Raw genomic sequence first — 14,695 nt, 5'->3', positions numbered from 1 at the left:
CAGTCACTCATAAAAACCCATCTGCTGCCGCAGTGTGTGAGCAACACAGAAAAACAGATCCGCTGCCACTTCTGCTCACCGTCTATGCTACTGCAGTAACTTTATTCTCATTCATTTCTAACCCAAGAACGGCCATCAAACTTACACGAGATGTGCATAACACGCTGATAATTATTACACTAACAGGTCCGACTGAGGGAAATGTTAGTGTAGTTTAAACGTTTTCCCCCTTAAATTCAATTAGATATTATTGAAACAAAACCTACCTTGGATAAGAACAACAGCTGATTATCTGAGATAAATTATATTATTATTATTGACGACTTGAAGTCATGAGAGCATGAAAATACCCTGATGTTTTTTAACAGGTTTCTAAGGAAGTGTGCACAGCTGTTACTATGGCGACAAAAACATTCCAAATCTAGAAAGGTGATGTGTTAAAAACATAAAGGCACTGCAAGTTTGTTTGGTTTATTTTACTTGAAGTGCTGCAGAAAAGCATTGAACATTTTCTTAAATATATGTAAAAATACAAATTATTTAAAGGGGTAGCATTCCTTAAAGGAATGGATATCACCCGCTGCCTTTCATGTCAGTTTTATTGAAACCTTAAAATTAAGTTTTTTTCACAATCTCGTACAATGTCACTCTCTGAATATGTGTTGTGAATGACTCAGCCACTAGCACACCAAGTTTAAATGCCTTCAGCTTTTGCAGTTTTGTTGAAATAATTTCACACTGATCGCAAGTGCAGTCTCACAGTATACAAATCATCCCGGCACTGAAATATTTTGTAATGGGACCAGCTGATTTCCATGACCTTGGAGAGAAACTTTTTTTTTTAATGTTTCAAGCAAGCTCATTTGTCGTTTTTTTTTTTGTTCTTTTTTTGACGTTTTTTTAGCTGCCTGGGACGCTTAAAGTTCAACTTCCAGATGTTCACAAAGTGGGAAGAGACAGAAGATACTGAACCAGTTTCAGGTAGCTGTCTGTAATGCAGTTAACTGAAACAAAAATGATTAATCTGAGTACACAAGAAAAAAAAACAAAAAAAAAAACAACTTCTTGTGGGACCTGATCCTTGGATTGCTGAGAACTCAAGTCACAACCTGCATCTGACTGCAAAATATTTCCAACGCTGTAACGGCCGTGTGATGCTTTACAGTTCAGTCATACCTGCACAAATAAGACTATCAAGTGAGAGTCATCAAAATAAAAGACGTTTCTGTGTCCTTATCACAAAGTTCACTGGCAGAAGTTTGCAATGGAACATTTAGACAAACGTGATGCCTTTTCACAGATGTGTGCTGGGGAATGATGGCGTTAAAATAGTATTTTTGTGGTGGCAACGTGGAAAGATGACGTACATTTGGAGAAAGTAGGTGCAGAAAAAGAATAGAACTATAAGCAGGGAGATGAATCAATAATGATTAGGGCCACAGCTGCAACCAGCGGCACTGGGAACATTACACTGAAAATATCAGCATATTATAGAAACAGTTAGTGTCAAAATAATGCAGAAAGAAGTCTTTGTAGCAGCGTGCAAACATTGTAAATCACGCAGTGTTTTCCAAGTCATTTTGTAACTTTTATTATTGAATCCAGTTTTATTTCAAACTGCCAAAGCACATTTTTGAACAGTAGAAGCAAAACAAAAGTATCAAGCTGCATTCTGAAAACATCCAGTATGACTAGTAAATTCATACATTCAATACAAAACAATTTTATTTACACTTTTACTCATTGATTTACAACACACTTATCTCAAGGTATACACTGAAAATAATCACCCACTTCCTGAATTTCAACTAAAATCATTTAATGTTGAGAAATGATGGAGTTGCTGACGTATTGGTCAAACCTTGAAAAAGATGTTATGCGCAAACTCAGACAATACTGCGAGATAGCGTGCTTGATGTATGTGTTGCCAATCATTCTCAGCTACTTCCACATCAAATTCTAGCCCAATATCTGTAAAACTGACTGAGTTATAGACACTTTTATGTTCTCTAAGGTCAGCTGGCTGTGGCAGGCATCTTGACTTGGGTTGACTCCAAAAGTTAATCAGTTCTAAATGTATTTTCAGTGTTTAGTTTCTACATGTCTTATTATTAACATTCGTTCAGTGGTTCATGAGGCATTTTCCTAACAAGTAGACACACAAACACATACACACACACACACACAGATAAATACATTATTGTCTGTTTCTGCCTTTTGGCAGCAGGAGATTAAAAAAAAAGGTCTGCAGCAAAACTGACCAGAAGTTTCTGAGTAGCCCCCCTCGCATTAATCTGACCTACATATCATCTAGATTCTGTAGAACGAGCTGAAAACAGCAATGAGTGCAAGACAGCCCAAAATATCCTACAGGACTCAAACCTATTTCTGGGAGACTGGATGGAAGTCACCGAACTAGAGCTAGACGTTGGATACAAGAACAGGCGGTCAGAAATTGCTATATTTGCCAAAGGTAGCCTTGCAGACTGACACTTCAGAGATGAAATGCATTTCTATGAGACATTGAATTTAATTTAAAAAAATAAAGAGTACCATTTCATAGAATGGCTAAATAAAGAAGGTGTGTTTTCTTACAATGATCTCCTCATCTTTTACTTCCTTAATACAAAATGTTCTGAAAACGGTACACATCAAGTGACTGCACACACACACAGACCAGTGGCATTTCTTCTGTTATTAGTACAATCTAAATAAAGCAACCCTGTTCGCGCCTACTCTTCTTGATTGTGTGATCAAGTCCAAACAACTTCTTACTTACAACTTTCTCAATTTTCTACAAGGACACAACAAATTAGAGCGCCAGCATTGGCCGTGAGTGCTACAGGCTGCTTGGGGCTGCTGTATGAATACATCATGCAAATAACTATGGACTGATTTATACACTATTTATTTTATGGGGAGAAAAGTCCACATTCTCATAAATGTCAAAGCCACAGTGGATGGAAGTGTGAATACATCATAAAAAAAAACAAAAAACTGATCTGTGCGTGTCAAAAAGCTTGCAGAACTCGTCCAAGTTTGGTGAGAACTTCCTCCCTGCTTGTGTGTTTAAATCCGAATGGCGTTAGTGTGACTCGCCGGTCACTGCCAAGTCAAAGAGCACCAGAGTTGTTTCTGTCCACACCAGTTGGTAATAGTTTGGAGTTAGGCCTGTCAGAACCAGTGGGTGTACAAAGTTTGATGTGATAATTCTTGGACAGTGAACACAAAGTCTGGGTAGCTGGAATCGTTTGGAGACTCATGTCTTCAGCTGTCAGTTTTTGTTGCTGTTCTTGTGTGCCTCAATCCATGCTGGAGTGTTGATGGTGAATATGACAGATCAGCTGTGTTTATGTGTGGAAGTGTTTAAGTGTGGGAATGTAATCTTTTACTTGAGGGGCTCAGGTGCACCAGCACCCTGCTGAGGTGCCTTTTAACACAACGCGGGGGAAACAGAGCACTTTACTTGATATACTGTGATGTTCATTGGTCACAGTTGTCAAATTTAATAAAGCGGCGAGGCAGAGTCAAAACTGCATCTGTTCAGATATGTACCATAACAAAAGTTGGATCTAGTGCACCGTCTTGTAATGCTAGTCTGCAGTTAATACAGGGGTAAGTGATTTCCATTGGCTAAATTAGTATTTTTGGCCAACTGCAGCACTGAGTCAACAGAATGCCACTGATAATTCATTCTGTCTAAGGGATAATCACAGAGGTGAAAAGCTGCGTGAAACAACAAAAGCTCTGGCATGCAAGATGTGCAAACTCAATTCTGAAATAACTGGGACCTTGTGTAAAATGTAAAAATAAAAACAGAATCCAATGATTTGCAAAACTCATAAATTCATATTTCATTCACAGTGGAACATAGTAAACACGTCAAATGTTTCAACTAAGAAATTCAACCATGTTTTGAAAAACAAAAAAATAATTTTGGATTTTATTGCAGCAACACATCTCAAAAAAAGTTGTGACAGAGGCAACAAAAGGCTAAAAGGCTTTGCTTCTCTCAGAAGTAAAAATGGGCAGAGGTTCACCAGACTCTAAAAAACTGTCTAAAGATAGTGGTCCAACATCAGAATTATGTTCCTCAACAGAAAAGTGGGAGGACTATGAATATCACATTCCATCTAGAATTCATAATAATTAAATATGATATCAAAAGATTTCAATAATCTGGAGAACTCACAAGGCCAAAAGTCCAGACCTCTCACCAACTGAAAACATCCAGCGCATCATGAAATGAAAAATCAGACAAAGAAGACCCAGGACTGCTGAACAGCTAGAATCCTCCATAAGACAAGAATGGGACAACATTCCTCTCCAAAACACCATCATATGCGATAAAGATGGTGCTATTTGTTAAAAGGAAGAAATTTTATTTATTATAATCAGATCAATATGAGACAGACAGATTAGATGTAGAACTGTGGAGTGTAATGATGTGGTTTTGTCCTTAGATGGACTGAAATAAACTCTGTAAGCCAGCAGATGTGCAAACAATTCACCAAAAGGGATTTGATAGATAATTTGTACTTAGCATGGATCATCATCTTTTAAAACCATGTTTGGGCTATTAAAATTGTTAACTAAAGGCACAGCAGCTGAGACACAGTGTCACAGTGGAAGTTCCGTCAATGAGGAGTAAAATGATTAGAGAAAACTTTGGATGATGCCAAAAAGTGTCTCAGACTAACAGATGTAATTATGAAGAACTTACAATATGCGAAGGGAAAATAAACCCACTCATGATGTAAGAGCTGTGTAAGAGTTTAGTTAGTTGTTGCTCAGTGCAGTTCCATTACATAAGCAATAACAGCAATACACAATAGAAAGCCAATAACAAAAGTCTGTCCTCCATTTATCCTTTTCTTTGAAATCCACATCACAGTAAACAAAATCAATTTTGTCTGTATATAGTTATGATCTTCTTCTAGGGTTATGTGTTTTGCAAAACATGTTGTAGTTCTCCCTCTTTAAACACCTGCCTAAGTAAATGACAAACATGTATTTAACAGCTTAATTTTAACCATTTAATGCCAGGAAAATTGGTGACATCTTGTGGCTTAAATGGCAAATTACCATCAAATGAAAAGTATCTTAAGGCATTCTTACTCTTTAAAAATAATGGTGGCCATGAAAATTAAAGGCCAGTGTTGTGTATCATACAGAAATAAAATAAAATAGGAAAAAACTTCATTTATCCCTCAATGATAGAATAGTTTGAACAACAAAGGGATTGACTAAATACACAAAAAATTGTAAAAACAAAATAAAACATTCAAATAGCATAGAAACATGAGCATTTGGCTTAATACTACTTTGAAACTTGCAATGATTTTTGATGCATGAACAGTACTGGTTGTAATAAAAATAAAAGGGTTTAGGAGATAAAAATAGTACATTTCTATTAATCATTGAATACAGTTGTTGCTAAATATGTTGCATTAAAACGTACATTAGTATGCCTGAAATGTGCCGCTCCCCCTCTCCCTACAGCAGGTTGGGGAACTCAGTGTTACCAGAAAATGAATCAAAATTCAACACTGCTTAGCATTCTTGTTATTTCTCTCTGGAGAAATTGCTGAGGCCCCAAGCAAATGGCCATCTGTTGGATAGATGCACCGTCCAGCACCACGCAGGTTGCTGAGGCGTCCGAATCTGCATTCACCGACTGCGCTGGGGTGTGGAGCGGTTAGCTGTAAGGAGACAGAAAGTCGAGTGAAATCAGCAGGTCGGGCAGCAGGGACGTTTATCTGTGATTCAGCTCGGGATGGAGCAATGATACAGATTTGGATCCGTTCTTTTATCCCGAGGACACATGCATGCTGAGTCTAGGCCGACATGTTGTGACAGGTCAGCCACACCCAGCTCAGTCTGCAGAAAGTTAGTTTGACACAACTAACAGGAAGATTGTTACAATACAGTTTAAATAATGCTAAAAATCTTGCACATTCGATACCTTTTACAGGACAAGGAGAAAGATTTAAAAGATAACCAACTTTCTGATGAGGTGAAATGCTGCTTTTTCCAGTGTGTTGCTCTTTAATTAAAGCCACTTGCATTGAGATGAACGGAATTGGCCATCACTGTGGTATGGTTTATGCAGAGTCCCAGGAAGCTAAGAGTGTTAATTTAATTACATCTGTAACAAATTATGGAATATTTGTCAAACTTTTGCTGACTGCTTAATTACAGAAGTAATCCCCAGCAAATTACATATCCTCTTTCTGTCTGTGAGTGCCTTCCCATCCATTTTCCGTGCCGGTTTGCCCCATAATGGACATGGGAGATTAATTGGTGTCTGTTAGCCTCGCTGACTGCCAAGAGTCATGAGGGAGGAAAGGGTTCAAGTGACAGGAAAAGCGGAACCATTTAGCACCCTGTCATGGTTCACGTACCTTTTCCATTCCCACAATTAGTTGCTGAACTTGCTTCCTCAGTGGATTAGGCCTCAGTGTATGATGTCCATCCTCCCACGATTCAAAATTAAAAAGAATGGATTGTGTTAAATAAATCAGATATCTGTCAGTATGTGTTTTGTGAATGGATGCATGCCATTTCTGTCAAAGAAACTGGTCACGTTTTGATTTGTACAGAATGGCTCAGCCATTAATCACATTCTAGATAGATGGGGAACTCTGCCGACCATTCACATGAAGCATCATGTTTTTCCACAATGCTTCAAAATTATTGTTATAAGAGTTAAACCAATTTAGCTTGCATAACCATTGCTGAAAATGAAAACAATCAAATTCAGCCCTATGTATCTGTGCAGACTCCCAAGGCTTGAATGACTTTTTAATTTTTTTTAAACACATGGGCCCTGATACAAGTGAGCGAGTCTTTACTCTCCAAGATGTTTTTACTCTCCGAAATGTCAGAATAGAGTGAGAACTGTATTCTGTATTAGCACACACACTGTAAGGTCCAATAATGCAATTTGTACCCTCAATAGACTACCACTTTTCACAAAATCCCAGAACAAGGCCTGCTTTTGTGCACTTCTTTTCATATAAAGTTTCAGCTATGCGAACCGAGTCATGAAAACCAGCAATGTGAATAATGCACTGCAGCTTCGAGCTTTGTGCATTATGTGGAAGTCCCTTGTCGTGAGCTCAGTTAGGGACAAAAAGGGCAAATATTTATGGCATGTTTAACTGTTTCTCTCAAGTTCCGGGCTGTTTCAAACCATGCACATTATCAAGTCCAACACATATTTTATTCAGTCAACTACGCTGAAATAATCTCAGTAATATTAAAAAAATCATTACTGAAATGAAATTAAAACCTCCACTTTGGATTCACCATCCCTTTTCATAAAGACTGTCCTATAACCATTCGTTTGCACCTATGTTGGTTGTTATATGAATTTACTTTTCCATCACTTCAGTTAAGCTTGACTGAAGGTTTTAGGGGGGGGGGAATGTGTTGATAACAAAATAAAAAGGTGTGACACTGTGGATTTATGCTGTCTGACAGCTTGTTAGAAAGAACCCAGTAAGCTGAACTAAGGTTCACTCAGGTCTGTCAATTGGGTTGGGAAAAATTGATTAAAATCTAGTACAATGGCCTGATTTCAAGGATAATGATAAGTTTTCTCCAGAGTGTTTGAAATTTTGTCAATCTGTCCCAGAAAATGAGCACAGCTAAAATGAATTTATTCTGCTGCATTCTTTTTGCTTCCAAGATGTCCATGGTTGAGTACTATAAAGATATACAGAATATACACAACACAAAAGTTTAAAAGCAATGCAATTTCTGCCAAAAAAGCTCAACAAACTCAGAACTGATCAAGTCTGAAGGACTGTTGATTTAAAGATTACATAGAGAGGAAAAAGCAGGGCTAGTTTTTTCCTGTGAGGTTTTACAAGCTCATTTCAAACTGCATCTCTTTGTCACTGAAGAATCTTTTTTTATGACAAATCTCCTGCTCTAATCAAATGTCTTTTGCTCTAAATCTGTCACGTTAAAATACCATGTCAGTGTGACCTGTATTTTAGGTATTACTCTCGTGAAATAAATCTTGCTTGTAAAGCCAACGTGACAGACTTACTGGAGAGGTCTTGTCAGATTTTTAACACCATTGAAATCCGAAATAAAAGTCAAGGTTACCTCCCATCACTATTACGGAGAGTGCACTCTCCTTTGTCTGAGATCAATGTTAGCAACAAACGACCAGCTCAGCTTTACAGCTTTCTCATGAATTTAACTAATCCTTCCAAAGTGCTTTTAATTAAAAAAAGAAAAGAACAAAACATAAATCAGTGCTTCTAAATTTTATATATATATATAAATAGGAGGAAGTCCATTATATGATAAGACAATTGTTAACACTTGTCTATCAAGCTGATATTTCTCCAAAAATAGATAAATAGATACTTTATTGATTTCCAGAGAGAAACTGTTTTGCTACAGCAGCAGACAATACGGTGTGAAAAATCTAAAAAATGAAAGAGGTGGTACTAAAAAAGGTCAATTAGTATGTGGTTTGTTTGTTTTTTAATAACAGTATGTAACAGTAACTTGAAACAGCGACAATAATCCTGAACTGAAATTATAGTTTCTGTGAAAGCATGAGAGCTGGTGGAGTCTTTGGACTAAAATGGGGTCCTTCGAATCCTTCAAATCCAGTGCTGTGAACTTTGGAAGCTCCTCTATTGATCAGCTGTTCGGCACCATCTGTTAGAGACATGAATTATGGCGGTGTAAACACTCCTGTACTGAGGATGGGACGTCAACCCCTTTCACACATCGTAAATATCTGGCAGCAAAATCTGAGCAGGACTTTTACACACGTGGGCCTCGCTTATTGCAGGTTCGAGCAGATGACTGGGTTTACATTGTAAATGCATACAATAAATACAATAACAAAGACTCTGTTTCAATTAAAGCGTAATTTACTTCATTTAATTTACTTGCTAAATTGCCCAAAAAGCATGGAAACATTTCTGAGCATGGCTAAGATGAACTAGCTTCACAGATGTTCTCCTCACAGCGTCATTAAATGTGTCATATTTAAACAAAGCTCAACTACAAAGAAGAGATTTCCATTGGGGCCCCTCAGTTATTACCAGACTGTGTCTTGGTTTCCTCCGCATCTTTCGAGCTTGTACCTGCCGGGCCGTGGCAGTCATTTGGGAAATCTTGGTGTTTTTGCCTCATTGTCTCCCATTTTTCCTGACTGTTCCCCTGGCATTCACCTCTTTACAAAACAAAAAGACAGACTGTGCCCTCTAAATGACACTCGAGTTGACTTATTCCAAACAAAAAGCTCTTCACAAGCATTGCTCAGCTATTACACACCTCAAAGTGACAAAATGTTGAAAATATCAGGTGATACCTGGCTTTACTTCCTATTTCTGGATTCAGTCCTGGTTGTGTTTACAGTAAATCCATTGCATTGTATTCTTTTATGTACTGTAGCGACATCTGAATTTACATTTCTTTGAATATGTTCTTCCTTTCATGCCTCCTTTCTGCATCCTCAAAGACAGAATATTTTCACTTCCTGACAGGGAACCTTATGCTTAGCCCAGATGGAGTGAACACTGCCGTTTGTCTCTCTGAGCTCATCTCAGCTCAGCTCAGTAAACAAATTAGAGATCCATTAATTATATTTCACAACAGTCATGATCTGCAAATTAGGACCAAAGGAGCTCATTTTGAGGACACTGCTGTACTGGTAATTGCATGGTAATTTGGTCACAAATGCAATTATTCCAACCCTTCCTGTTCTGAGGTTTTGCTAGTTTCCGCTTCTTCTGTCATCTTCTATATTTTCCTTATAGCTAATCATGTACAATAGTGTTTGATGTTATAAGAAAAATAAGTACAACATTATTTCTATTGATATATTTATTTGAATTTAGTTGTTAAATTATACTAAAGTTTTAAAAATATATATTTTATCAGTTTCCCGAAGGTAAAAGCATACTGACACACTCTGAACTGACTGAATGACAGTAATTCATTTTTGAACCACCAAACTTAAAAGTCACGGCGTTGAAGGCAGTCTTGTTCAGACATGGCATGGCAACAGGTGTGTGAACATTTGACCAATTCAGAATTCATGTCTTGTTCTGAGTCGACTGGTGTCTGATAACATGGCAGAAAATAAAGAATAATCGACATTGATACAACTGGCCGAGCATGTGCAATTAATAACAAGTCTCTTTGTCTAAGAGATTGTCTGATATCTGAGACACGATTAGGATGATGCAAAACCTCTTGAACGTTTGTCTTTGATGCAAGTAATATTTCGGCAGCTTTTGATATTTCAGTGGCTCATTGTAATACAGTTTCAGAAAGCCAACTAAGCAGATTTTAAGTGATTTTTAGATTTTCTATAAGGTTGTTGGGTGTTTAACGTTGCAGATATATTAGCTTGTAATTTTTTCCCCCCATTTTTCTGCTTATTGTAGCTACCCTCAAGTGAAAAAAAACCCAAAACAACCCCTGCTTTACTGTTGGTGCTTTTCGTTTAATGTTATCTAACTCAGAACTTATGTATTGAATATTGTTTTTTCAGCCTTTATCGTAATTTTTAAATATTCTACAAATTGCTGCAGTCAGGCAAAATCCTTGTATCGCCATTAAAAATAAATAAATGTCCTATTTTTGCATAAATCAACTCTATTAGTCACCCTTCACATCTGCTTATGGTTTTCAAAAAGAACTTGTGAACTTGTGACTACACAGTTTATTTAACTGAAAAGAAATGTGTTTTTTGTTGTTTTTCCTGAGAAAGTGGGTTTTAAGAGATACAAGGTTTTTGCCCAACATGAGAATATTTACATTTTATGCACAGTCATTCACACAAATCACAACTAAAGCTTCTTAATCAAAAATGAAAACCTGGAACATTGTCAAACACCTATTTATGGCAGTAAAAATTTAAATCACAAAAGCAGAATAAGGTGGCTTATCAGAGATTGGTCCTTGTAATGTCTGATTAGAAAAACTGACATTAGAGTAAATTTGGTTGATGACCCATGACGTCTAAGTTACTTAGCAGCCATCAGAAGGAGAAGCAGCGTTGATGCATCAGTCATAGAAACATCTACTGGAAAGATTGTTGCTCTTGCTGCTCACAATAATGACCAACACAGCAGCACATGCTCTGTATAATAAACTGATGAACCAACCTTTTACACCATTTACGACCTTTGTGAAAGTAATTTTTTACAATGACTTTCTGTGCCCAGAGGGAACTCTTCTCGGAGGAAACACACAATCTCACTCTGCTTTTATATGCGCTTGTTTTGTTTTTCTGCAGCAAATCAATTTCCCATCAGAGTTATTAAGGTGCCTTTCAATTTAGTTTGAATCATAAAATACTAGACAAGCACATAGACTCTTTCAGTATGAATTTCATTCATCAATACCAATCAGCCTTCTGTATATGACATAAACTTATAAACGTGCAAACATCTTTTGTCATCAATCCAACAGACTGTAAACATGGTCTTACAACTTTACTGACCAAACATGAACCCATAAAACTTTAAAAAAAAGTATATATATATATGCAAATATGTACATCTACCTTATCTATATGATAAGAAATAATCTTTGGCAACATTAAACAAAGATGAGCTTAACTCCATTTTAGTTCGACCCAGGATCTAAAATCAATTAAGCAAATGCGTTAAAGCTTTTTTTATGTTGCTGTTTTATTGTTCCCTATTAGGAAAAATTCACCCAAGTATTCATTTAACATTTGAAATGCAAAGCAACATATTTGAAATTTAAGAGGATTTGGCTGGATTGCATTCAACTCCCTCTAAAATGCTCTTTTGCAAAGGCTAAACTCGTATAAATATTTATTTTTACTGTTGACCGTGGTCCCAGCCTTCCTCTGAATTTTCCTGATAGCCTTCCCTTTTATACTGTCTCCATTAATGTCTATATTTAGAAAGTATTAGCCAGAGGATTAAGAAACCCACGAATTACTGCAGACAAAAGGTAGGAAAAGAAAAAAAAGGTAAAATATGAGCAAATGTTTAACATTCCGAGCACAAAAGCAAATTCAGGATTTCTTCATGGTCCCGCTTCACCACCTTCACCACCTTCGTATATGGCTTTTGAAATCTCCCAACATTGAGCTCTTTGATCTGGAAGCTATAGAGCATTTGCATTTTCCTCTGTGCCTCTATCATGCATTTTCTGCTGCTTTATTGCCGCTTGTCAAAAAGTGTATTATGGCTTCCACTTTTATTACTGTTCCTACTTCAATATCTCTGCTTGTGTGACTCTGTCTTTCAGGATGTGTTAATTTAACAAAAAAAAAAAAAAGCTTTGGAGAGGGGTTGTCAGCGGAGATCACTGTCATCTGCCCATCCATGTGACTGTCACTTTAGGAGCTTTGCTTGCTCTTTATTTATTTTACCTTTCTGCTGAGCACAGCAGCTGCGGTGAATGTGAGCCATCCAGCCGACAAAGCGCTGATTAATTGTCTGCCTGCAACAGGAGAGAATGAAAGCAGCGGGGGAGGAGGAGCAGTAAAAAGAGGAGCACAGGAATGACTGTCCATGCACGCTCTGAACGAGTTTAACTGGAAGGAGCGTCTGCATGCCTTTCTGCTTCCCTTTGAGCTCAAAAGGGACATGTCCTGCGTGCATCCGTCTTTATTATGAGCTGCTGTACGCCTCAGGTATGCAGGTGGTTTTTTTTTTGCTTGTGTCGTGTAAACGTAGTGTTTTTAACCAGGTGACATGCCCGGCTCTGCTGTCCCTGCAGGAGGTCAGATGTGTGACATCTCATCAGCTCGAGGCTGTATTTGAGATAAGTGAGGAATCAATATCTATTGATTAGGGGGTAGCCGCCACCAGAAGCTCTTCACTTTCCCCCCGTGGTTTTTGTCTGAGTATAGAGAGCAGATGGCCCTTTACCCAGTCCTGCTTGAGAAACGGGACGTGTTTAGTGGCCCAGACACAACCTCTCAGCGGGGCCTCATCTGCGTTGCCCATCCTCTCCAACACACTGGCAAATTCAGATTTTCATTCAGACACACACTGTGGCACGATCATAAAAAGAAACGTCGGCGTATAAAACCAACTGATTTTAAAGAAAACTGAGAAATCCTTTTTTGGATAAAATGCTATTTTGTAGGTTTACTACTGTTGCTCTCCTCGTCTGAGTGAGTGAGTAGGCGTAAATCAATCTCTGAGTGATGTGCAGTAAATGCCTAAATGTTGATGTACTACCCTCATGCTTACTGAACCTTAACCATTGAGGAAATGACCTCGGATTTCCCACAATCCCTCAAAACCCTCCCACTCATCGATTCAGGGCGAATTTACTGTCCCAGCTCCTCTACGACTGCTGACACTATAGTCATCTTACCACATAGCTCAAGCGCACACAGTTATGTGTCTGTTTCAGCTAGTTGGCTGGAATATTAAACAGCGAACATTAAAGTCACTGCACCCGAACAGGTGTGGAGGTCAAGCTGACTCTTACTGAAAAAACAAAAAGTCACTTAAGCAGAATAGGTGAAAGAGGGAGAAGAATAAGACGTCATTCTGTAGTTTTACGCAAGAGTGTTCAGAATAGAATTCAGAAAACTCAGAAAAGAATTTAAAATCTGTTTTATAACAACGCTCTCAACAACCACGATCCATTTTATATTTTAGATGTTAGCGATTCATTTTTCCAAACCAAGCACTTTGCTCACAGACTGCAGGTTTGCTACTATAGGTTTAGACTGCTGGAGGACAAAATGACCACATTTCTTTATTCTCTATATTTATACATTACATTATTGTTGACACTAATCTGTGTCTTTCTTCCCTAAAGATTTGCAATGAATCTGATGTTGAAAATGGCATTAAAAACAGGTACATAAGTACAGGTGTATGATTAATCACACAGAAACAAGAACCAACATGGGCGAGCAGACAAAAGGAATGACTAATTTTTATGTAGAAATTCAGGATTTCACAATAACGTCCTTTGTCTGAGTTAAAAGCTTAAGCACAAATCTGACGGATGGAGAAATTACAGCAGAAAGCAAAGGCGTGCATTACAAAATCAACCTTTTATCTCGAACAATTAAGGAACTTACTGGGGCAGGAACGACACTTTGATCATCGGAATAGTTGTGTGATTGTCTCAGTGTCTGCACGACCTTGAATTTTAAAAACTGCGGGCCAAAAATAGCTCCAAGCAGAGCAGATGTTCATACATAAATACATGTTTTTTTTGTGATGTCAGACGTTTACACCTTTATTCTGAAACCTTTACTTTGTACTTTAAAGGTTACTCCAGCAGAAGTAAAAGGTGTATACCTTGTTAACATGTTCTTTTAAGGCCTCAGGATTACACAAAGAGGGGTTTAAAAAAAGCTCAAGTCTCTTTTTATATTCTTCTCTATTGTATTTTCCACACTATAAGGCGCACTGGATTATAAGACGCACAGTCAATAAATGGTCCATTTTCAAACTTTTGTCACATAGAAGGTGCACCCTCGTTCACCTCCCAGTTTTTGTAACTTTGGGTGGACCGGTGCTCTAGCGGAGCTGGTTCGCCTGGATCAGCATTTACAGGTGCTGGTCATAAAATTAGAATATCATGAAAAAGTAGATTGATTTCAGTAATTCCATTTAAAAAGTGAAACTTGTATATTATATTCATACATTACATACAAACTCATATATTTCAAATGTTTATTTCGTTTAATTTTGATGAT

The 14,695-nt window shown here is 37.6% G+C and overlaps 1 long non-coding RNA gene across 1 annotated transcript in view; it reads right to left on the bottom strand.

Annotated features, from left to right (window-relative positions):
* Window positions 1–3,942: 3,942 nt before the first annotated feature.
* The window catches only part of LOC108230059, a 19,017-nt gene continuing 8,264 nt past the window's right edge, over window positions 3,943–14,695 (bottom strand). The window contains exon 3 of the long non-coding RNA XR_001808340.3: window positions 3,943–5,702. This is a non-coding gene — a long non-coding RNA (uncharacterized LOC108230059). The remainder of the gene's footprint in view (window positions 5,703–14,695) is intronic.

This window comes from Kryptolebias marmoratus, linkage group LG11 (genome assembly GCF_001649575.2).
Source record: "Kryptolebias marmoratus isolate JLee-2015 linkage group LG11, ASM164957v2, whole genome shotgun sequence".
Taxonomy (NCBI): domain Eukaryota; kingdom Metazoa; phylum Chordata; class Actinopteri; order Cyprinodontiformes; family Rivulidae; genus Kryptolebias; species Kryptolebias marmoratus.
The sequence above is the reverse complement of the archived record's forward strand: the minus strand, read 5'-3'. Positions and strand labels throughout refer to the sequence as shown.